The sequence below is a fragment of the Anguilla anguilla genome, chromosome 18 (assembly GCF_013347855.1).
Source record: "Anguilla anguilla isolate fAngAng1 chromosome 18, fAngAng1.pri, whole genome shotgun sequence".
Taxonomy (NCBI): Eukaryota; Metazoa; Chordata; class Actinopteri; order Anguilliformes; family Anguillidae; genus Anguilla; species Anguilla anguilla.
The window spans coordinates 14,314,903-14,340,592 of NC_049218.1; the positions used below are offsets into that span (position 1 = coordinate 14,314,903).

The 25,690-nt window shown below is 46.9% G+C and overlaps 1 long non-coding RNA gene across 1 annotated transcript; it reads right to left on the reverse strand.

Annotated features, from left to right (window-relative positions):
* Window positions 1-15,091: 15,091 nt before the first annotated feature.
* LOC118217562 lies at window positions 15,092-23,731 on the reverse strand. Its single transcript, XR_004763224.1, has 6 exons — window positions 23,707-23,731; window positions 20,327-20,512; window positions 19,764-19,860; window positions 19,427-19,488; window positions 16,675-16,885; window positions 15,092-15,815 (listed from the first exon to the last, which is right to left on the reverse strand). It is a non-coding gene; the product is annotated as an uncharacterized LOC118217562 (long non-coding RNA).
* Window positions 23,732-25,690: the final 1,959 nt, after the last annotated feature.

Consider the following 25,690-nt stretch of genomic DNA (forward strand, 5'->3'; position numbering starts at 1 on the left):
ACAGAGCAGACCTTGTTGCGGACGAGGGGCAGCGGATGACGGGATGGATCATGCCCCAAACCCCATCTACAGGCTCCCTCCCCTAATCTCTCCACCCCCCCTACCTGCACCCCTGCCAAGCCACGCCCGGGACAGGGCAAGTCATTTTCTGCCACATTAGGAGGGTTTCAGCAGTGTCTGCAGTGCAGATGGGCCGCTTTGGGATCAAACAGCTCGCTATATGACTTGTATTCCAAATGTATACAGCACATGGCCCATGAGCAAATCATTTTCTCTCCCGCGGTTGAACCCAGGGGCTGGGCTAACGAGCTCAGGAAGCGATCTGGAGTAACTCCTTCTGCCAGGCTTCCGGAGAGCCGGCTGCCTATCCTCATCCCTCGCTCTCTCTCTCTCTCTCTCTTTCTCTCTTTCAACTCATTCTCTTGTTTTCCCTCTCTTCTTCTGTCTTGTCTTTTTCCTTTTTCATTCTACACCCTCTCCAGGCCCTCCTACTGCTTGCCTTCACTTTCTTTCTCTCTCTCTTCTCCTCTCTGCCTTTTCTTCCCTCTGTTCAGCGGAGCACCAAGATGGCAGTGTTTCCGCCCCCCTTCCCTTCCCTTCTGGACCCGGCGGCCTTGTCGGCTACTCCATCTCCATTTAGGAATTAGAGATTAGAGCGCCCGGCTTGTTTGCTTTGCCCCCTAATCTTGATGGCTAATGGCGGCAGATTAAGCGGAGAGGAAAGAGAGCGCCGTGTCCAGAGTTCAGCCAAACGCACATTCTCCACGCTCGTAAACAAGGCCGAGGGGACGGCGGCTTTCCCGCGAACCCGGCGGGAGGCTGAAAGCCGGGCCGATTGTTATGCCCGAGGGCGGAAGTTATTACTCTAATAGGACCGAGCATCAATTATTGTTTCAGGGGGCAGTGACCGTTTGATGTTCTTCTGAGGACACGATCTTGTGTCAAACTGCTGGGCCCAGAACAGCAGCTGTCTGAGAGCCAGCAGAACCGATGCCTTTGTGTTGGGCGTCCATACACATGCCTGGACACTGGACCAAATCCTGCATTAATCTGGAGGTTGTTTTTTTCAGTGACCTTGTTTCTGAATTAACAGGATCACAGGCTACAATAGGGAAGGTAGGATGCTTGCAGCTGAAGTCCATTGATTGATTGATTCATGGGAAATTCCATTTAAAGGTTGTTTGGATTTGCAAAAGCAAAAAAAACGAAATAAAAAATTATTGCCCTTGGTAAATTTAATTTTAATACCTGGCCTTTTTAATACTTCTGGCCTCTCAGAGTGATGTCCTGGGGATATTTTACAAATCCTCATTTCACTGCAAATGCTACACAAATGGCTCATATACTGACTTCATATAAATCAGTCAAAATATCACATGCTCTATGATAGAGCTTCTGATTCACGATTCATTGATAGCACATATCTCACCCAATTGATTCACATTGGCAGTTACTAGCCTTCAATTGTACCCATCTGGTCGTAATCCACACAGATACATGCAAGCACACACACTGTGTATACATAGACACAGACACACACACGCACACACACACTGTATAGACACAGACAGACACACACACGCACAGTTTATGGTACATTCCATTGACCACTTTTTCCCCTTTACTGCTCATGAAACTCTAAGCTTCATTGGGACAAATATCGCCTTTCTACATCGTTCACGGGCAAATTCATGGATGCAGCCCGCTATCCTTGTCTCATGTTTCCTAATCGGCACAGAGAGACCATAAAACAAAGGTTACGTACCAGTATTTTTTAGGCGGAGTTTTTTGACGCGCGCTGGTCTTGGGCCTTCGGGCAACGCGTAGCAGGGTATCATCACCCAGCGGGACGAGGCCGCCAAACCTCTCCAGGACCCTGGGTACCTACCTGGGAGACCCCACATCAAACGCAGGGGCTCGGAGGAGCGTGAAACACGACCCGGCCCTGCGGTTTATATAAACCCAATTAGGCTAATTGATGTCAGGTGGATTATCAATCCGATCCAAAACAAACGGTTATTTCTTCGCACGTTCGGCTTTTGACCCTCTTCTCTGGCGCACGCTGATTCGATTACAGTAGATTACGGCGCTTGACATGATAATTGCAGCATCGTTTCACTCTTTCACGCCGCATTGCCCAGGAATATCTTTCACAGATGTTGCGCGTACTGTTGGAGGCCCAACCCACAACGCCACGGTCCGGGGCCTTCTACCTGACTGCGGCTGTAAGGGTAATATTTATAAAGAGGGGATAATCCCCCACTCTTTCATTTGCTTGCCTATCGGAGGAAATCCCAACAGAGGGTAGTGTTTTTTTTTTTTTTGGGCAAGACTGGTCTCTTTTCCCCCGACAGCCCAACCTGACTGAATTGAGTAAATCGAGAGACCTTGGGGTGAAATCCGTGATAGATTTTGGTGGAATCAGGGGGCGGAGACTGTTGAGGCAATGGCTCAGGTTGCGTGCGATCTTTCAGGAAGTTTCAGTATAACAGAGGATCTCAATTACAGCTAAACCAGTTAATCTTACAACAAAACGGACGTGTTCCGCGATACTGTGGCTGAGCGGGCGCAATGGCGGCCAGTCAGGGAAATGTGCGGGGTGCGAGGTGCGGTGGATCTCGGCTTCACACGGAGAGGGCAGATCTGATGGTGAACGCGAAATGACATCACCGAAGAGGCAGGTGTGGCGGGTGAACAGCCCTTTCACACGGTTCTCCTCACCTGTTACATTTTCCTTCACGCCGAACAACATCACAGGAAGCCCATGTTAGCCTTGTTGTACCTCAAATGTTCATGGGGGGGGTTTTTGTAAGCTTTTTTTTTTTGGATTGCATTTTACACAATTTACACAATGGTTACACTTGTTTTTTTGGGGGGGGGGGAGGGCAGATCATTTTTAAAGCCACAAAACTGAACCTGCTCAAATAAGGTTAGTGTCGAAGAATCATTCAGGTCTACATGGAGACTTCTATCAAGCTTTAATGCGTGACATCATGGAGTGAAATACAGCATTCTGAAGAAGAAGTGTGGTATCTGTGATCTTTATGTATTCTCTTCTGCGTCATAAAGTGAGATCCATAGTTTCACCCGCACCCAGAGTACAGCTGATAAAGTACCACACGCAGAACTAAAGTAGCAAAGACAGGACGCAGCCTTGGTCCGAGAATAGTTAATTAAGCAAGGTCAGCTACAATTTATAGTATGCCCGGAATATTTTGACAAAACTAGAAGGCATACCTGGTGCATGTTATTTTACAAAAGGCACACAGTAATTTTCCACTGACAGTTTGCATTCTCTAAGCACAAATGTATTTTCCTCCACAGTTAGCCCTATGTATCCTTGTCTTCAATTGCACTGGATAACTGTGGTGTATTTATTTTTTTAAATTATTATTTTTTTTAAAACAACTGGTAGTTTGTTTGGGAGACATGCGGTATTGGATGGGGTCATGGGGGGGAGGCCATGTGCTTTATCACCCACCACCTTGGCCCTCTGTCTGCCCCGCCTGCTTGGCCGACCGGGAAAACACCTGATCTTCCAAGGGGCGGTTTTCGGCACAAGGAGGTGCCACATTTTTCCAGGGGATTAAGGAAAATCCGCGGCCACAGCTGTGATTTGAATTAATCAGATTTTACGAGATGCTAAAGATTAGGCTGCCGGAACAGGACGTGCTGAAGATTACAGCGGTGCCGTTTTAGTCAAACCCTGGCTGCATTCCCTGAGAAACGGAATTTCTTAGGGGATAAAGAATCATGCTCTGCTGTGTGTGTGTGTGTGTGTGTGTGTGTGTCTGTGTGTCTGTGTGTGTCTGTGTGTGTGTGTGTGTGTGCGTGGAGTGTGCTGCCTGTGTGTGTACCTGTGTGTATATCCGTGTGTGGTGGTGTGTGAACGTGTGTATTTCTGTCTGCGAGTGCGTGTTTGGGAAAGCAAGGGAGAGAGAAAGAGAGAGAGAACCAGAGCGAGAAATCAAGCCCTTCATGCAATCAGCTGCGAGCTGAAAGGCTGTGTAATGGGATATAATTTTGAGGTTTTCAGGCTGAGCGTAGCTGCGGTTGCAGATCCACTCAAATCAGGCATGACCAGTTTGCCCACAGGAGACCCAAGAGCTTTTCCGTGTGTCACGGTCATGTGAGCCGCACGGGAAATCTTTCATCTCGGGTCCGGGGTTCCAGGAAGACCACCGCGGAACGGCGAGGAACGGAAAGATTAGGATCTATAACAGCCCCCATAATTCCTGAAACAGAAATGATTTCAACCTCCGTTTTCTTTTCAAGTTCCGCGCGAGTGTCTGGCAATGCCTCCGCCGTGGCCGAGGGTCTCCTCTGACGCCCGGCCCCCCGGGACCGGACCCTTTCCTGGGCTCCGCCACGGTCTTTGAAGTTCCCGAAGCAGCGGAATGCGGTATCCATGGCAACCACATCACAGTGTCGCCATCTAAGTCTGGGCCAGGACTGGACCTGTTTCATCTCACAGTCAGCAAAGTAGCAGTCTCTCTCACTCTCTCTTTCTCTCCCTCTCTCCCTCCTCTCACTCTCTCTCTTTCGCTCCTTCCCCTTCTCTCTCTCTCTCTCTCTCTCACATCATACAAATAATAAATTGCCTCAGGTTTTAAATAAACAAGAATTCATTAGAAGATGGCTTGAATTACATAATTTAAATTGCAACAAAAAAAATTGTAGTTTTTCATACTTTTGGTATGAATTAAATAACGGTGTAAAACTCAAACGCTAAAAAGCTATTCAATAATACACTATTGATTTTTTTCAATTTCTCATGGAGGGTCACCTTTCATTTCATTCTGCCTTTAAGCAGGAGTGGTACTGATGCCCTCGACCCTTGGTCTTTTTCAGTCAATATGTAGCGTAGTCTGCCACCAGATCATTGACCAATTATTTTCTCTGGATCACTGGAAACTGCATCCAGTTTCAGACCAAATAAATATTTTCATGATTTTGTTTGGATATGTTTTTATTTCAAGAATTACAATTGTGCAATGTTATAATGTGGCCCTTAGTGTAGGAGATTCAGTTTATGAAATCTGACTGGCTTGTATTTAATTTTGTTAGTGTAATTCGTCTGGGGTGGAATCGAGTTGTATATTTTCTACTAGCTAATGATCCACATAGCAGCATATTCACTGAGCAGCGACAAATTATGTTTTGGATGGTAATCATTTAGTTTTGAATGTGTTGTTAACCTTCCTATCAGCTGCTACCAGCCAAACCGACCAGTCTTTTACCTCCATCTTCCTTCTGTCTCCTCTAGCTCCTCGCTATGTCCCAGTTTCTCTTTTCCTGTCTGTCATTCTCTGCGCTGTTCCATTGCCTTCATACTGCCCTGCACCTCCTCCAGTACCCAGTTCACCCATTCCTCCCTAAACTACCCCCCCACCCTCATTCCCCACCCACCACCCTGGCAGTCCCTTCATGGGCCTTTCCTGCCCCCCCCCCCCCCAGCCGCCCCATCACTCCCAGCCGCGCCCTGCCTCACCCGGGTTCTGCGCGGCCTCTCTCTCCTCCTCCTTCCCCCCCGGTCGTCCTGGGGGGCTGGGCTTGGAGCCGGGACGCTGCGGCCTCTCTCCACGGCTCCCGCCACAGACGCCTGCTATTACTCCAGCTGTCACCACGGTAACAGGGCTGGATTGTCTCAGGGTTCTGAAGGTTCCCTGCGAAAAATAAACAAGGCCCTGGAACCGAACCCTCGGAGGAGGGAAGGAATGAGAGTGGAAACGTTTACGCCGCGACCACTGTTCTCCTGTTATAGCATTTACACTCCGATCTGATCATACCATATTCACTGCGCTAATAGCAATACCATACCATATTCACTGTGCTTATATCATATCATTTACTGCGCTCATATTTTTTGTACAATTTGCCCTGAAATTGTGTCACACAGTATTCACTGTTTACAGCAAACCATGTTTATAATCTGCTGTGCTTCGATCACATTATAAAACGGGTAGTTCCAGTCCTGGATGCAGATTGGATGCCAATATATGATGGCTAAGAAATATGCTCAGGATATTAATAACACTGCACCATCACAAAATACGCACATCTTACTCAACTGGAACTCTAACCCATGCCATATCATGATTATTGGCAGGACTAAGAGCTGGCATTTCAGCTCCCAAACGTGCTGATATTTCTGATATAATACAGGGTTTAATTCCATATCACTTTTTATACAGCATCTGCCTGTCACACCAACCTCCACTACATACTGTGTACTCCTCAAGATATCAACTGTGCACCTATCAATGCATGTAATTTTTCCACCCGCAATATGATATAAATTTGTAAATTAATGAATGCCATTTTTGATTGTAGATTGGGTTCATATCATTTACACAACAAAGGATGCACCACACTGGCATTCATTACAGTTCCTGTGAAATAAAAAGTAGAGAGACTAAACTTGTAACAGAAAGCACAATTGAGTTTGTTTCCTGTAACTGCTCTGCATGATTGCCGGGGATTATGGGAAACACTTTGCAGACTCCTTGGTGTTGACAATGTTCCCTTTGTGGGCAGGCGTTTCAGCAGAGCCGAGAGAGCCTCTGGACCAGATGAATGTCAGGACGGTTTAGCGGTACAGTAAACAGACTGCTCCTGCTTACAGTGCAGCCTTTAGCCCCGCTCTGCAGACGACTGCACTCCTGGGCCTTGTCACTGTAGCACCAGTGACACCTACTGGTGTGCGTAAGCTATTAGACAGTGGACGGCATCGCAGAGCTGGTGGTGGGTGGTGGGTGGTGGGTGGTGGTGGGGGGTGGTGGAAGCGATCGCGAAACCGAAAACCTGATTGCCACAGACACGAAAATAGCAATAATGTATCAATTTTTAAAAATTTCACGTTGAATTGTGTGTCCCTGTATATAAATTATATATAATGTTTATAAATGAGGGTTTATGCCAGTAGCCAGCTCTGAGTATGCTGCCAGGACCATATTCAGTCACAATGGTCATAAAAGAGAACGGTTGCATGCTGTTTGATCCGTAAAATAATTTAGAAAAAAGAGAGAGGGTAATGTCTGTTTTTCTCTCTGTTGACTTGCATCTCAATAACAGTTGGATGTGTGTCCTTCCACTTACAAATACTATGTCAAGCCAAGATGAAGAAGGCAAAATCCCATCCACTGGCCAGTTTAAGGAGACCAGATCACCTTGACAGTGTCCCTTGCTCCCAGAGACGCACCTCAACTTTAACAGTCACCAACTGTCCCATGTTATCCAGGATGTTCTATATTTTAAAAGAAATTTTATTTTAGTTTTTTTATGGGCTGCCCCTTTCTTAATGACCGCCCCAAGTTGCCTTATAGTTATCACGCACCACAAATTTAATTCATCTGACAAATAACCAGCGCCTCTTAAACTCTCCCTTTCTTTTGCCAACAACATTGACTGTGTATCATAGTGTCGTATCCTCTGTTCACTTAAAGGTAAATAGGAAATGCAGTTGATTCATTTAGCTACAATTTTCAGTGGGTGTGGTCATTTCCCGTCATGGAGCGTTTTCTCAGCCAGAGCATTTCAACAATAATGAGAAAAAAATCACAATGAATGATAACACACAAATTATCACAGCTGAATCTCTTCTAACCATCTGCAGATTGTAGACAGCCGTGAATCTATTCATTTCGATTTCTATGAATCTCTGACTTTTTATGAATTTTAAGGGATCAGTGAAGCCACTGTAGTCATGCTCTAAGGGAGAATAACTGGGCCAAAACACAGCATGAGTCTCACAACTGTTTTTTAAAAATATTTCTGATAATAGAGATGTGAACAGTGTGCGCTGCCTGTCTGAGACATTATTTTTCAGGGTGCGGCCTCTTCCATTTTTCATTTACTTTCAAGAAACTGGAAAAACAGAATAATAAAGTGTACCTTTGGGCTCATGTTAGCCTTAATGAAATGCACCTGGGCCCAAATTCTTAAACATTTATGCCTTTTAGTTCATAATGGATAAGATTAGGATATGGACAGGAGAAACATAATCCAAGATCAGCAGTCCTATGAAGTATAATGAATACAGACCCTGATTTATCTTCATTAATCCTAAAAATGCAGAGAATCGTAAATAATTACAGGAGAAGACTGCATCAAGAGAGATTTTGGAAACACTGTCCCAAATCAAAAGGCTAAAAAGCATATTTTGAAGATTTTGTCTGATTTCAGTGACAGCATATTACAGAGATGTTGCAAGACCACCTGCATACAATTACCAGTTTGTAACAGGGCCCTCCCCAGAAATTTCACCCTTTACTGCAGAGCACCAGACCGGGACGCAGTGGGCTCTATTTTTAGAGCCTTCAGTATGACCAGGCTGGGGACTGAGTCCACAGCTCTTTGGTGTGAGGGTGGACACTGGAATCCCCAGGTCGCCAGGGGAAGCCAGCTCTGTATCACAGCCTTACTCTCAGTCTGGATGGGACCCCACAAAGCAGGCAGCCATTCCAGTAAAAACTGGATCTAACCCCACAAAGCAGGCAGCCATTCCAGTAAAAACTGGATCTAACCCCACAAAGCAGGCAGCCATTCCTGTAAAAACTGGATCGGACCCCACAAAGTAGGCAGCCATTCCTGTAAAGGCTGGATCGGACCCCACAAAACAGGTAGCCAATCCTGTAAAAACTGGTTCGGACCCCACAAAGCAGGCAGCCAATCCTGTAAAAACTGGATGGGACCCCACGAAGCAGGCAGCCAATCCTGTAAAAACTGGATGGGACCCCACAATACTGGCAGCAGCTCCTCAAAAGACTGCCTAGGACCCCACAGAGCTGGCAGCCGCTCTTGTAAGGGCTGGATCGGACCCCACAGAGCTGGCAGCCGCTGCTCTAAAGACTGGGTGTAAATCCATTTCCGTCCTCATGTCCCTGGAGGAGCGCAGCCTCCCTCTCTGAACTGCAGCTGTGCTGTGAGCTCCTGCCAAACCATCGGGAGGGACCAGCTGGAGCAGGAGGAAGCTTAACCCTCTCCAGGCCCTCATGATGCACACCTCTTTCTCTCTCCCTCTCTCTCTCTCTCTCTCTCTCTCCATCTCTCCTTCTTGCACACACAATATGGCAAGCAATCTCTCTCTCTCTCTCTCTCTCTCTCTCTCTCACTCACACACACACACACACACACACACTCATTGTCTTGGCAAAATGGACACAGAGAAAGCATAAACTAAAGGGGTCAAGTCCAGCAGCCAGTAATACAGTCCCTGATCAGTTCCAGAATTTACATTTTACTTGCTGACAATTCTATTCAATTCAAAGGAGCTGACATGACAGCAAAAATAATTATGTTGCCACGGCACTTCAAAATAAATTGACGGGACAAATTTTATATTTGTTCTCTAAGCAAATATCACCGACCCTCAGTGGGATATCCCCTTAATCAATTAAAAATGGGCCTGTTTCATTTCACGGTCAGCACTGAAGTGCTGGTGGTCTTGATGATGGCCAGTTATTGCAGACAAATTCAGTTGTTTTTACATTCTCACCCCAAGTTTCCATTCTCCCTCTTTGTCATGTTTTCAGCAGAGAAGTCACGGCACTGGATGGGCAAAAGATCAAGTTAAATGACTCATAATAACATCATTACCCTCTTTAGTGCGTTTTTCTCTCTCTGTCTCTCTGTAATCCCTTTCATACCAGATGAACAGCTGCATTAATTCAGACAGCATTGGGGAAACTACTCCGAAAGTGCTGTTGTACAAACTACCAATTACTTCAACTGAAAGTAGCCGAACTACCGCAAAGCTACCCAAAAGAGAAATGTAGCTTGCTGAACTACAATTACTCAAAAAATTCAGCTCAAACTACTTTGTAAAATTATCAAAAAATTATCATTATCAGCGTTCTTTTTAAACACAGGGAGAATCACTATACAGCTCAGCAAGGAGAACTGAGAAGTAAGGCAACTGAAAGTTGAACATTTTCTCAACAACCAGGATTAGAGGGAAAGGAGAGAGAGTAGGCATTGTATGGAAAAAAATATCTTTGGGCCAAAAGTATTTGGTAGTCCTGTAGTTAACTACACCTCAAGAAGAAAATTAACTATTACAAACAATAAACCCATTTGAATGTAGTTCAAGGACCAGCAAAACTGCTGAAAAATGTAATGAAACTACTAGTTTAACTATGTTGCATAGTTAACCCTCCAATACTAAAATCAGATTACTTAAGCTTGAAAGGTGTCTGTCCCCAACCTCATCAGTTGTGTTCGCATTTTACGCAGTCACCTTTAACACCACCAATTGCATCAGGTGGACAGTGATGGTGGAACTCTATATTATGCTGCTGGAGGGCTTGGCCAATCACAGAGCAGGAAAGGTTTTCAATCTGCCTTAGCAAGCAATACATACCATTTGTGTGCTTATAATAATTTCAGCAGATATCCCATTTAGCTGCAGCTTATCAGTCTCTGACAGCAGTTCCATACAGCTGCTTAATTCTCCATAATGCCAAGTAATCTCAGCATTCCCTGTACAATATATAAACTGTTAACAATAAAGCTAGCCAGCAGTATGCATAATGTCCCATCATTCCTGCACTGTTATGAGTACATAAAACAATTAAATAGCCAGCTTGCTGTTTCAAGCCTATCATTTAACCACATACATAGAATGAATCAGAGTTCAATTTTAATCTTGCGTGGTGAAACTAAAGTGTAGATATCAGTTTGGTGTAATTTCCTGTTATTAAAATCTGCCTCTGAGAATGGCCCATATGGCAGTCCAGGCAGTAATAGTCTCTGGTTTAAAAGGGGATAAGAAGGAGAATAGCTGCATTTTGTGGGGGTTAATCAGAGATGTATTTTGGCGTTGTCTGGTTTCTTGCACTTTCTCCTCAGTTCTTTCAAATGCAAGACACAGAACAACAACTAGAAGCAGAAAATGCAACAAGTTTCCAAAGAGTAATTTATGTAATTAGTCAGGCCGCTCTATTATGTTTATGAGCAGGGGCGTCATAGTGGGGGGGAAAGTGGGATTGACTACCCAGGGCCCGAATGGGGGGAGGGTCCTCGAAAAGCCTGGAATGATGCGTGAGAGACATGGATCAAGAGAGGAAGGGGGTTATGTATAGGGCCCAGAATTTTGTGCTACACCCCTGTTTAGGAGCAAACCTTAACAGGCCTTCAGATCCACACAATGGCCAAGGGCTAATTACGGCCATCCCAGGCAGAGAGAGAGAAGAGGAATATTTTCATTTACGTATAATAATCCTCCAGTTCAGTAAAGCTGTCAGCCTATGCACCATTACATACATAGAGACTGTAAAAGAAAAACACTTGTACTCTGCCAAGACAGACTGCAGAAAGTCCAAAAATCTTCAACAAACTGGCAACTCATCAGGTGTTGAAAATATCAAAGTTAAAAGTTATGTGTCTACAATCAAATGCAAACATTGTAGCCCATGTGTATTAATACATTTTTCATCTTTTCTTATCGTCAGTACTCAGTGCTCTGGTGATACCATTGAGCATTAACTCTGAGATAGCTCTCCATAAAAGTTGCACATTTGATCTCCTGGCCTTGGGACTAGATGATTAGAGTTTGTTAAAGCTGGAACTTCATTAAAAATCATGTTGTTATCTCACTTCAGATTAGGAGGAGTTTGGAGCTTTGATCCCGAGAATGATGACCTGTCATTTGCCCATGTGTGGAATGCTGTTGGCTGGGTCAGTATAAAGGAAGAGTCCAGGATTTAAGTTTATGTGTGTGTGTGTGTGTGTGTGTGTGTGTGTGTATGTATAGGCTATTGACTATGCAATCATGTAGAACCCTGTTACTCAAATCATGGCCCTCAAGGTCCAAGAACTGCTGGTTTTCCACCCTCCCTTTACCTGGCAGTCAGGTGTGAATACAGTTTGGCCAATTGGTAGCTCTAATTATTCAGTTAATTACATGGGGGACAAGAAATCCTGGGCCGGATTTGGATTCAAGGTGCAGATTTGAGTATCCATGATGTAGAACAATGAATATAAAACAAGAACAATGCTAAATTTGAAACAACTGCTGAGATTGACTTGAGGTTAAAATACTGGCATGCAGTAAGATATAAACAGAAGGATGAATAAAGACATACACGCATTAGCCAACACCACAAGGTTGCTTGCTTAACACAGAGAGGTTAAGAATAGCCAAACTCATAATTAGCTGGCCAGCTAGTAAAGGCTCAGCACTACAATGTAAATAAGCCTTGAATAGGAGACATTGCATTGTTAGATTAAAAGCACTATAAAGAACAGCAATTAACAATGTTTGCAGAACCATAACGTATCTGTAAGGAGGCATAAAATTACTCTTACACTGGCCCGTTTCCAAGCTGTTGACAGAGCTAACTAGGTGTTGTACATCCAGAGGAGCCAGCCAGCCCTGATTCTGAAGAGCAACAGTGTGAGCCGGTTGCTATTTTCAGCTTCAGAAACCAGTTTAGACCCAAGATACCAGGTGAGGCATTACCTGTGTAATTGACGGCTTTAATTGAGCAATTAAGTTACAAGCAACAAACCAGCTGATCCTGTAGCTCTCCAGGACCAGGACTGGCCACACCCAGCAACAAGCAAAAGCCAACGGATGCCTCCCATTGCCCAGGACCAGGAATGAGCACTTTAGCCCTGCAGACACTGCGGCCCACCCCGAGGCCAGAGATGACATCTCCACGTGCTTCACAATTTGTGGCCTCTGTGATCACTGATCAGGTAGCCTCTCGCTCCCCGATTCACATCTCATGTTGCCAGAAAATGTCACGGTGCATTTCCAAAGCGGCTCGGGAAAAGAAGAGAGGGGTAAAAGGAGGAGCGGTGGTCTCCCTCCCGCGGGGATGATGACATACATAAAGAGCATTAGCCTGAGGTTAGAGCTGAGGGGGGCAGTCAGTCAGACCGGAGATGTGTGCCCCAGCTGGGGGTGTGGGGTTGGGGCGGGGTGGGGTGAGGTGGGGGTTGGGGGGTGGATAAGAATGCCTACTCAGCATGGGGGGGCAGGGCGGAGGAGGAGGAGGAGGAGGAGGAGGAGGAGGAGGGGTGGGGGAGAGGAATTCCTCTGTGGCCAGTTGCCGGCTGCTTAAGGGATGATTTATGTCGCTGTGTGTAGCAGACTGTGGGCCCGTATTGAGCCGTTCCTGTTGGGATGGGAGAACTGGCCGTGCCGGTCTCTCCAGCGCCGTAAATCACGCACCGCCCTCCCGCTCCGGGACGCGGAGGACCTCTCAGCGCGCACTTTCCAGCGGCCATCCCTCACACTCCCCCTCCACCGTTTCTTACCGCACACTTTCAGACCGACCGCTCTCTCCAAAAAAAGAGGTCACTGTGATTGGCTGGGCCCTCAAGAATTAGTTCAGCCAGACCGTCCTGTCTAGAACCTTCTCTCTAGAGAACACCGCAGCTGCGTTTCAACAGATTACGTCCTGAGAGTTTGGGACTTGTAATATAGCAACAGTGACAATGCGACTGAAAGAAGGCAATAAGGTACTGTCAGCTGACACCATTGTCCTAGCTGGCCCTCACAGTCATTTCTGAATCTTTTTTTTCCGCACATGCTTGAACTTTAAGATCACACCTTTGAGTCACCCCTGTGTTATTTCTGGCTCGTTCTCCCAGCAGGCTTTGCAAATTTGCACCAGCACTGATGTCAGTGACGTCCCTGTCAATGTTTAACGCTCTTAACTCACAGAGTGCCCCGCAGTTATCCTGGAGCAGGTCTGGCATACAGGAGCCCCCACACCACAGGCTGCTAACAAGCCCGGTCTGAAAGGGGGTGGGGGGGGGGGGGGGGGAGCTGGCAGTCCACTCGATTTCACCAAAGGTAGCAACTAACAGCGCTGCAGATGTCCGTGTAATCTCAGATGGGGGGTGAGGAGGGGGGTGAAGGGGTGGGGGGGGGGGGTGGGGGGGGGGTTGGTGAATGCCTCTCACATAGCCTGAGCGCTTAACAGGACAGAAAGCTAGATGAGGTTAAACAGATGTCTCCTGAAAAAAAAAAAACACTCTGCACCACCCTGCACCTCGGCCCTGCTCGTATGACAGCTCAGCTCTTCCTGAATAAACCGTGTGACCTCCAGTGGACTGGAGAGTGTTGGGGTGGAGGTGGCGGTTACCTGGGTACTCCTGCCCACTGGGAGAGCCGGTGCTTCATGGTGAGGTCAGAGGGACGGGTGCAGAGGTATAGGAAGGTGTAGGGGGCTGAGGGATCACTTCCTTCCTTGTCCTCCATGTACTTCCTGTTTCCTGTGGCCTAGTGACATCCCTCTTCCAGGACTTTAGAGATTACATAAAGCATTTTTTGTTTTTTTGTTTTTTGTTCTTTTTAAAAATATTTCTCTCCAAAGATCATGAGCCAGCGGTATGTGACAGCTTTAAGATAATAACAGAAAATATTATGTCCTGAACTAATGAAATACTTAAAAGTTTTAAACTCTGCCATGATAGCACTGCTGACATTTTTTTGCACACACAAATACACTTCATTTGAACTTTTTTTTGTCTGACTCTCTCTCTCTCCCTTTCCCATCCTCACTCCCTCTCTCCCTCAGTGTGTAACCATTTTTTGATAGATCTGTACACTGAAGTCTCCGACGGCCTTGCATATAAATCAGGGAGCATCAGTCTCTTCGAAGCTGAGCAAATATTAAGACAGGTCTTTGGCAGTGAGGTGCTGCCGGCAGCACTGGAATCTGGGTGGGAGGTGCTGAGGATTGCTATGGATGGCACGGCTCTGGTGCAACTGGAAAATGTACATTTGACGTTTTATAATGGGGTGTTGAAGTGCAGTGCTTTCCCTGCACAGCCCGCCAGTGTGAACCTTCTGTGCCTCTCTCAGGCTGTCTGGTGGAGCTCACGCTGCAGGCCAGCGCTCTTCAACTTTATCATCCTTAGTCAGTCTTCTTTTTAGAAATGCTGTGTGCAGGCCATGCATTTCCCACATACTACAGTACATATGAAGCTATGTGTACTATAAATATTATGTATCGTACTATGTGCAATGTATGCAAAGCAGTTACTTTTTATTCTGTTACTAGTGGGAGGTATGCTGACACTGTACAGATGCAGACATAATTTAAAGTGTTTTATTTGTTGGAATAATATTTTATTCTTCTCATTGGACATAGGGCCAGGAGTATGGCTGCGGTGGCTTGCATTTAGCCCTTGCTGTTGGCGTTCTCCACCTTGGAGCTCTATGCTGTATGTGAACTCTCTGGTGTAGCTCTTTGCTGTGGATTCTCCATGCATATGAGCTCTCCAGTGCAGCTCCACCCTGTGAACTGTCCTAGTCTCTGAATTATCTTGCACAGATCCACAATGGGGACTCTTTTGGTTTCTGAGCTTGCTGGTGCAACTCCAAACTATGGAAACAGTCTGCTCCTGAGCTCTATGGTGCAGCTCCACAGTGGGAACTGTCAGTCTCTGAGCCGTCTGGTGCAGCTCCACACTAAGGAAACTGTCTGCCCCTGAGCTGTCTGGTGCAGCACCACACAACAGAAACTCTCTGTCTCTGAGCTCTCTGGTGCAGCTCCACTCTATGAACACTCTGCCCTTGAGCTCTTTGGCATAGCTCTATACTGGGGAGCAGGTGGAAGCCATAATGTCATAAGGAGTACATGTGTCAGGGCTATACAGAACTACATCAGCCCCTTGGCACCTCCGGGCTTACACAAATGTGGACAAATGTTTGCTCTAACTTTTCCAACATTCTGGGAATGTTCTGAGAACCAGAAATTGTCAGCTGCATGAAATCTCCAAAACCGGAGCTGCCTCCCGGTCGGTAACAGTTAGGTAATGGAACCTTCTCTGCATTCTGGAGCTTTGTGACGGGACACCTGTAAGGAATAAGGTAGACTGAGCGAGGAGCTGATTGCTTTCACAGTAAACACAAAGCAGCGACACGGCAAGCTGTGCTGTTGCTGAGGCTGTGTTTTCAAGGTGTTGAAGATTGGCTTATTTTTATTTACGTTTACTGTCAGCCAGTCTCCTAAGCCCATATGGGTTACACACATGCACACACACACACACACACGCCCACGCTCGCATGCAAGCAGGCACGCATGCACACACACACATGCATGCACATGCACACATGCACACTCACAAGCATGCATATGCACGCAACACACATATGCACGCAACACACTCACACACATACACACACGCCCAAGCACACAAACACACATGCATGTGCACACATACACTCACACACTCACACACACAAGCACTTCCTCGACTGAAATATGATGTATACGCAGAGATTAATGCTAAGTACTTTGTGTAAGCTAGCGTGATGTAAGTTGATATACACTGTAGCGCTTATGGTTGCTAGAACATTCCTCCTGTTTCCTCTTACAGTTCTGCTTCGGGAAATCAGCTGTGAAATCAGGTAAAGCTGCCCTGGTGAATATAATTTTAAAGTCTGTGTAATATATGGAAGAATATACCATACTAAACATAAAATAGAATTAATCAATGCAAACAAAAAATTATTTTAAAATGTAACATTTGTTTTTCATATATAACTCTTGATTCTCAACAAATGCTACATTTTGCACAACACACGAAAAAAGCAAATTCATAAATTACAAATATTCCTAATATATATCTATGTGATTAATAGTATAATAATAATAATAATAATAATAATAATAATAATAATAATAATAACACACACACACACACTGCACTCACAGTTACGCACAGCTAGCCCACAGTGCTGCAGTTGCTGGTGTCTGGGAGAACAGAAGAGTGTGTTTCCAGGCTGCAGCTCGGGCTGAAACAGGCGTCAGAGGAGGCTGGCGGCACCGGCAGCGCCCCTCGCCGTATTTTACCGTCTCATCGAACCGCTCGTCCGTCAAGGGCGCGGCGGCCGCGGCGAGAGGCCTCAGACACCCCCGCCAACCTGCGGGTCAGGAGCCGTAAGCTCTGGGGTCCGCTCAAATAAACACTGCAAATACGCAGTGGACCACCGCGTGACGCGCTGTTAGGGCTATCGCACTGGGCCAGTGCTGCGTGTCCAGCAGTGCGTTTAACACAGTGAAACACAGTGAAACAATGGGATCAGCCCCCCCCCCCCACCACACCACACCACACCACAACCCCCAGCAGCGCCTTGCCCATCATAACACATGATTCAGACTCACGTGAGGGGGGGTGCTTTGTGTGTACTGTATTGTCCTGATAGAGTGGTCTGCAGCTTGGCTGAGCAGTTAGGGGTTAGTGTGTGTGTGTGTGTGTGTGTGTGTGTATACATGTTTGCATATGTGTGTGTATGCGTGTGTGTGTGTGTGTGTGTGTGTGTGTGTGGAGGGGGGAGTTCACACTGAGCGGCACAAAAAGAGATTATGAAGAATCCACTGGTGGAGAATGGAGCTGTTTCATGTCTTTGGCGAGCGTCCTGAATGGGGACTGGTGGGTGGGGGCGGGGGGCTGAGGGGACCCTGGGGCGGGATGTGCGGGGCCTTTGAAAGCCGGCGGTAATGGGGAATTTCACGCCTGCTGTTTGGGAGCTGAGTTCAGGCCCTGCCTGTGAAAGAGCCTGTCTGTGTGAACAGCATGTCCTGCCAGGGGGAAATGACCTCGTTGGGGGTGGGGGGGCGGGGGGGGGGGGGGGGGGGGGGGGGGGGGGGGGGGGGGGGGGGGGGGGGGGGGGGGGGGGGGGTGACATCACCATGGCGACAGAGCCTGCACCGGGGGTACTGCAACTGCTCTGGACTCTTGGGTATGCTACTGTCCCTCAAACCCCTAATGTCTCTTTGTGTAGGACCCCCTGCTACCCCGTCTACAGCCCCAATACCCCCCCTTCACTGATCTGTATCCCCCGAATCCGTCACCCATAATTCCAAGCATTCCTGCCTCCAGGCAAAGTTTTGCATCTGGAAGCCAGCGATCCAAGCTGCCCATGGCATCGCACCTCTGCAGCATAAACAAGAATACACTGCTTTTATAGTGCATCTTTTTTTCAGTTTAAAATCGCAGATTCCATTTTCTCCCAGGATCCCAGTGCAACAAGAGAAGACTGAAACCGCTTCACATATTCACATATTCAGGTTCAGGTATTCAGCTTGCATTCAGCCAGGGCATCTGTATCTGCAGAGCAGATTTAACTCTGATGTAGTACATTTGATACCTCTTGGACTTTGAGTTAAATCCGCACTGAACATATTTATGCATATAAAATTGTAAATTCTGCATCATACAGTAAGAAATAGTAATAAACCCAAGTCAGGTTTTGCTCTGAATGACTGAATGACTTGCTGTGACTTATCAAGAGGTCAGAGGTGTCGTGAGTTGGTATTTTTCTCCTGTTGGTCAGTAAATGAGGGGCTGTGGTACAGTTACCGGGGGGAACCTCAGGGGGTGGGGGGGTATTGTGGGATGTGTTTATAGAGCAGGGGTGCATCTCTCATTAGTGTCGCACCCTCTGCAATGGGGAAGCCTTCCCTTCGAGACAAAGGGGAAAAAATGCTGCGTGCGTCTTTTACATTATAATTGTTTATTTTGCACTGCAATAAGTTAGCATTTTTTGCGTATTTTTGCCCCACCCCATGACTAATGCATGACTTGATGCAGAGGTTGAGTTTGATACCATAATATGCGGTCTTTCTGTTATTGTTGTGTCTCTCTTGCTATTGACCAGCCACTCATCAGTCCATCTCTGCAATCAATTTCATCAGACCATCAAAAGCAATCATATGCAACATAAAGTTCAATAACACAGTCATTTACTGCATCGACACAGCACGATGAAGACAGGTGTTCCCCCAACTCCCCAGTCCCCCACCCCCACCCTCCCCCTCCCACATATACAGACATTATTTTCTTGTCAGGAGGTCAGGATCTCATTTTAAAACCAACTGCACATCTGCAAGGCGTTCTGTGATCCCGCCATCACCACCCAGGCCGATCAGCCCCAGTGTCGGAGATTGACTGCACTCCATCTCTCCCTTTCCACTGCTTATTCATTCATTCATTCATTCACCACTCTGCTGAAACCGGCTCCCCCTCCCTCCTCCTCCCTCCCTCCTCCCCCTCCTCCTTCTTCCTCCCCCCCCCCCCCCCCCCCCCCCCGGCCTGGAGGCAGGCAGGTAGGGATCCTTAATCCCTTAACTTCCACATGCAAGTTTTTGGATAAAGTGGCATGACAGGGAGGGGGGGGGGATCAAATGGGGGCTCACCTAAACGCTTGCCCCCCCCCCCCTTCTTTCAGCCCTGCCCGCTTGTGTGAGCACAATGCCGTCCCCCCCGGCCCCACAAAGGCAGCCAGTGAAGGAGCGCTGGCCCCAAATCAGTAGCACAGGTTGAGAATTAAGAGCAGGTACTGAAACACAAGCCCCAGGATTAACCCCCTCGGCCCCTCCTCGGCTCCACCACATCAAAGGCGCTGAGAGCAGCGAGAGTTCCCCTGCGATCAGTCTTTATTATTCTAATGATGTTTTCTTACCTGCTGCGCCCAGTCCCGTCAAAGGTGTTTGGCCACTGACACAGGAAACCGGAGTTGTGTTTCTGCGGAGGAGGCAGGCCAGAAAGAGATTAGGGTTTTTTTTCCAGTTTAGAAACAAAATAATGCTGCCACCTTCAAAATGGGAGAATAAATTATACTTGAATAAGACTTTATTACATAGGTCTCCATACATTTTCCATAGATTCATAGATTTTTTTAAATGACATACAAATTCAGGAGTGGCGTCGTGGTTAGAGAAATACAAGACTTTCTGAAAGGACTTGAGTTTATTGTGAGTTTATTGAGTTGCTGGGTGAGGTGATTGTTGATACTTTACCTGGCACAGGTGTGCGCAGGAATATTTGTTCCTGGTGATTTCCTGTTTGCTTAGCCTGCGTGCAGAAAGCCCTCCTGCTGCAGGTGTGCGATTGATACTAAGGCACAAGGGAGAGAGGGAGGGATAGAGGAATAAAGAGAAAGAGAGAGGGAGGGAGAGAGAAACAGAGAAAGAGAGAGAGAGAGAAAATATCTGTTCTCTACATCTCCACTTTCCAGTAAAAAGCAGGGTGGGGGTGACCTCAGCGGTCTCAGCCCTGCAAGGAGAAATGCAACGAAGCGAGATACAGGGCGTGGATAGACATGGAGCTGAAAGGGTTAACCGTGCTGGATGGGACAGCTGCCACTGGGACATGCTCTCCCCAATCTGGGCCCAAACCTGGCTGCCCAACCGGCCCTCAGCCTCAGCCGCTCGTCCACATTCCCCTGATAACGGGAGCCAGATAGCGGGAGCGGGGCAGCAGGGGTGGGAGGTCGGTCACTGTTCCGGTCGCAGGGCGGAGGGGGTCATCGCACGGCCCCTTTTTCTTTTTGGAGCGCCTGGGGGGTCGTGGGTTATCTCACCTGTCGGCCCTGACGGATGGGACGCTGCGCTCCGTCTGGCCGGGGCATGGGTAAGACACATGTAAGACGAAATGTTCCCAGTCGTATGACAACAAAGCCGATGTTTCGAGATAAGCATCCCTGACACATGCACCCCCAGGTCAGGAGACAAAGCGGTCTGCTGGACACCGCATTCTGCAGCGCTATCTGGGTGTAATAAGGGACATGGCAATTAGGCCTCAGAGCACAGGCTCTGTCATTTCAAGCAGTCCATTACATTACCTTTCAATTTGTAATGGTTTAAACATGCAGATAATTTAAGAAATGCAATTTGTTTTAAGCCGGAATGTTTCTCTGTCTGTGACTGTAAATGTCGCTTCCTTGGGTTCTGAGATCTACAGGTAGGGAGCAAAAAGATGGAAATGCCATTTTTACCATGTAAAATACTAATAGTGTGTTGAACCACCACATGTGGCTAGAATGTCCTTTATACACTGAGTCTAGAATAATGCACAGCTCCATGAGAAAGTCTAAAAAATTGCGGGGAAATGTGTGATTCAGATGAAAATACACCATCTTGCTCTGTTCGAGCTCTGTTTACAGCCCAGAAGTCATATAAAATCTCTGAGGCGACTGCAGTGAAACACACAAAAACACACAGGCCCCCCCGCACCCCCGCCCCCCCCCCAAAAACAAAATATGCATGCAACACCTCAACCAACCGCACACACATACACAGTCACACAGACAAACAAACAAACAAACACACACACACACAAACACACACACACAATGGTGCACGCTCATTGTGAGCCTGAATCAGGATATGGCCTTGCGATAACAAACAGCCAGGCTGTGCACTCGACGGCCTCTCTGCTGCACGCTGCTTGTCTTTGTCCACCCACCGGCTGGCACAGCGGGTAGATCGGGCCCAGATAGCCCACCCCCTGGGTGGCATGGCCGCAGGGCGGAAAGTAAGATGTGCCCGCCCATGCCCACATTGCTCTCTGATTGCTTCCTTGTTCGATTGCAGTTTCCCATCAGATGTTTTAGATGAGATAACGCCCAGGGATCTATTCGGTATGTGCGTTTCTAAAACATTCCTCCAACTCTTTGTGTTTTTTTGAGGCTTTGAGACTTGTTTATCTGATGCAAGTCCTCTAAATATTTTTGTTCTCATTGCAAGGAATATATAACAAAAATACCCAAAGTCATGCAGTGCAAATTATATGGGACGGTTATAGTCCTGGCATTGTTCCTGTCTGTCTCTTGGTCTGTCTGTCCTGTTCACTGCTGTCGGAATTCCTGTGAATCTGCATGTCTTGAAATGGGTCTGCTCCGTTAAAGAAAAACATCTCAGCCAACTCACTATTTCACTGATCAACAATCCCAAAATCCACATCTCAAACCTGAATAAAAGAGCCATTACTAAGCCATTACTAAAATGTCTTAATATTTCATATTTTAAAATACCGTCCTCCAATTTTCTAGAAGGAAATCTTTTTGTTATTTTTCTCTTTTTGCAAACATGCAGGCAACTGTAGGAACTGCGTGGTGCGGTATTGCCTCTCTCAGCATGGACTTTCTTTTTTAACTGGAACCACATCAGATTTCTCATGTTCGCGCACATTTTATGCGGAGGGCTTCCACTGGGGAGAGGGTAGAGCCATGTAAGAGGATCTGATCTGTCTCAGCCGCGTGCTCCAATGCCCTGCTTTCTGTGGCAGCTCACCAGCAGAATGGTTCAATACCGCCTGCCTTTAAGAGGCCGTCCCTGCGCATCTCTGAGTCTCTGCACTCACAGCTCTCTGCACCTCCGCTGACACGGCGTCTCTCCTTCCCACAGGGACCGAGAAAAAGAGAGGGAGACAGAGAAAAAGAGAGGGAGAGAGAGACAGAGAGAAAAAGACATGCTGCACAGATGAGCAGTGCATCTTATCTGTTGAACTTGAAAAATATTAAAAAGTTATCGTAAATAATTAAATGCTTTCAACAGTATTTTTTCCCTGCTATTTGAAATAGTTTTTTATAGAACGCTTTTATATAAATTTGACTATTTGCTTTATGAACTTCATGCCAAAAAAACATGTTTAAAAGAGAAAGAGAGACAGGTGCTGACAAAGTAAGACAGGGAGGCGTTGAAAGAGGAGAGAGGCGGAGTGAGATGAGGCATTGAGAGAGACAGAGAGACAGAGAGACAGAAACAGAGACAGATCTGAGCCACCGTTTTCTCGGTCTCTACGGCGACCCGTTTTGCGCCACGCTTGTTATGGGGTATTTAGCTTGGCGCCTCCTGGGCACAGGACTTAGCGGTGAAACACCAGGAGCTGCTGCCCGTCTCGTCTCTCCGGAGTGATGTCAGGACGGGGCCTGGGAGAACTCTCACACTGACGTCACTTTCCCCCCCGCCTGCCTTCTGCCTTCCTCAGGGTATCAGATCTGCCCGTTGAAAGCTTTGCTTCTTTTTTAAAAAAAACAAAGGCAGTTCATGGGATTTGGACATTGCGCTTGAATGGCGCCAAAGAATGCCAAATAAAAATCGACGGTTCTGTCTAATTTTACCGCCGGTTTCCTGACCATTTGCGTTTGCCATAGGCTTATTTGTGTTCCGCTTCACACACCCAGTTCTCTGGTAAACTACAGTAATACTGACACTCTGGAGACTGAAACACTAAAGGACAGACGACTGTACACTGAAGACACCAAAGACGATGACAAAGACAAACACACCAGACACTGACACACTAAAAACACTGGCCCATTGATAGAGCAGAAACGCTGACACACTTAACCTGCAGTGGATGCAAGGTCAGAGTTTTACTGCTTTATCAGCATCCCCATATCTTTAATGTCGCTCAGCGTCCTTCTGTTATCAATGAGCCAGAGTCTAGGGTTTATCAGCACTGTAGACAATGCCACATTTACACACTGAAACACCACAAACACTGATGCAGTAAATACACTGAGGCACCACAGTCCGCCATTACACAGCAAGGACAGGAAAGGCCCTGTCTGAGGGACCAAAGATACACGGTAGAAGTCGTAAAGCGTTTCTGTGTGTCTAGTGTTACACTACGCACGGCATCATAGTTTTCACTGAACATTTTTCTGACGTGTACTAGATAACCTTACTCTAAAGACACAGAAATATCACACTACAGATATGGATAAACTAGACACAGACATTCATTTCTATTCTGAATTTAGTTCTGTTGCTCTGTCAGGAGCAAAGAGCCATAAATGGACTAAAAAAGGGGAAGGCTAACTGTAGTATGTACTGCAAAAAAAAATCCCAGTCTTCACTAAATCAACATTAGCTTATTTCAGCTCACAAGCTGACAAAACAAGTACAAAAACAAAAGCACCCAGGTGCGCTAAAAGAAAAGGAAAACCACAGAAACCTGTGCAGCCTTTCTGCTCTCTCTCTCCTCTGAAAAAGATGGAAAGGGCAGCAGGCCCAAGCGCTTATAAAGAGGTGAAGTTAATTTGGGTCTATTGGCTTCACCTTGAAAGCACTAATCAACCCACCATGGCACAATGCAGAACACCTTGGCCGCCACCCACAATCCTTTTGACTACATGAGATATCCTTTAGTATCAATTAGTGATAAGAGCGCAAATTGAGTTTGAAAAAAGGATTGAATGCCTCTCCTAAATAGCCAAATACCATTTTTTCAGCTGAATTACAGCCACAGCAGAAACAGAAGAACATGGGACGAAATGTGTGATGTGTCACAAGTTGTAAATGAGTAATCTCAGAATGTACGAATGCATTAATATTCATTCAGACACATTGCATGTTACAATCTAAACAGCACAAGTGAGCCAAGGATCAAACTGAGGAAAATCAATGTATTGTCTGACCTGTTGAGTATGTGTATTAACAAGCATTAATGGAGAAGAAAGACCATACGAAAAATTTGTTTTTTGACGCTTTTTTGTATTAGCATGCGAGCTCAGTAACCTGATGAAAACAGAGATTTGTGCAGTACGCAGTCACATTCCCAGTTTTTTCTACTCTGGATCTGGCCCACATACAGCAGAAGAATTAATGTAATTACATGTGTATTTTCACTTTTAGCCTTTCGCAAAACAAAGTTTTCACCTGATAAAATTTTTTTTTTTTTAATCCACCTTGTGTGGCTTATCAGGGTTTTTCCCTCCGCGCTTCTGGCCTAGTGTGGCATCTGTCCCGGTGCTGGCACCCGTCCCTGCCAGCTGCTGAATGCGCGCTCCCTCCCTAATTGTGTGCGCCACAGGCCTGTGCTTTGGGGGCTGTCCAGCCGCCCAGTTGCTCCACGCTCAGGCTAGGCGCTGACAGACCTCTGTTAACACAGCACAACAGCGGCTCAGATAGCACATGTCTCATCTTTACACCGACCGCCTGACAGCCAGACATGACACAGGCATACTGGGACCGGTGCCACGTTCCCATTGGTGCAGAGCCAGGCATGACCCCCCCTCCCCTCCCCCCCCTCCCTCCAGAGGCCCTCTCTTCTTATTGGTGCCAGGGTATGAGGGGTAGGGCTGCTTGCGGGTTTTCAAACCACTGCTCTCCAAACAAGTCAGAAGATATCGTTAGCCAGCCGAGCCAAAACCCAAGGCGTCCAGCCAAGTGAACGATTTGCAATCTCCAGGGGCAGGGACATCACATTCTCTTGCGGCCAGAACCTCAAGATGGTGGCGAGCCGACTTCAGGAAGCGGCGGCGCGTTCTCATTGGACGGGCTCGCTCCGTTAGATCGCGTGCTGCCCAGAGAGGCTTGCAGACAAAGGGGCTGCCATTTTTGGGCGCTGGAGCCGTCCCCCAGGGACGAGCAGAGGCTGGTACAGACAGAGCATTTATCTCTGCGAGCAGATAAAGGCTGAGCGATGGGAGCTGTGTGAAGACCTGGCATTCTCAACGCCCTGCAAAATAAACAGCCGAATGAATAAAACTGCAAAAATGCATGTGAATGAACAGCAGGTGACTTGTGCGAGAGAAATGTATATGTGTGCTGTTTTTTTCCCAGGAGTGAAGTTCAGATCTCACATCAGCCTCTTCCCTCTACCTATCTCTCTCCCTCTCTCACTCTCTCTACCCCCACAGAACCCCAGGACCTTTCCGCAGAGTAGCTTGGAATCCAGGTGATTGCACTGTCTCTGAAGTGGGGTGAGAGAGGAGGGCTTTGCTGGGGTAGTCTGGCCCCTGTGAGATCGTCTTGTTGGGGTAAGTGGACAAAGGCTGGCCTTTCTCTCAGGCGTTTCCAGGTACGATGACGCCCCGCCCACTCCCCACCCCCCTCGCTGGTGCGATGCGCATATTAAATAACATGTCCAGACATTTATATATAGTCGCTGTAGACAATCACAACCATTGTGCTCTTTTATTGGGATCAGGAGACAG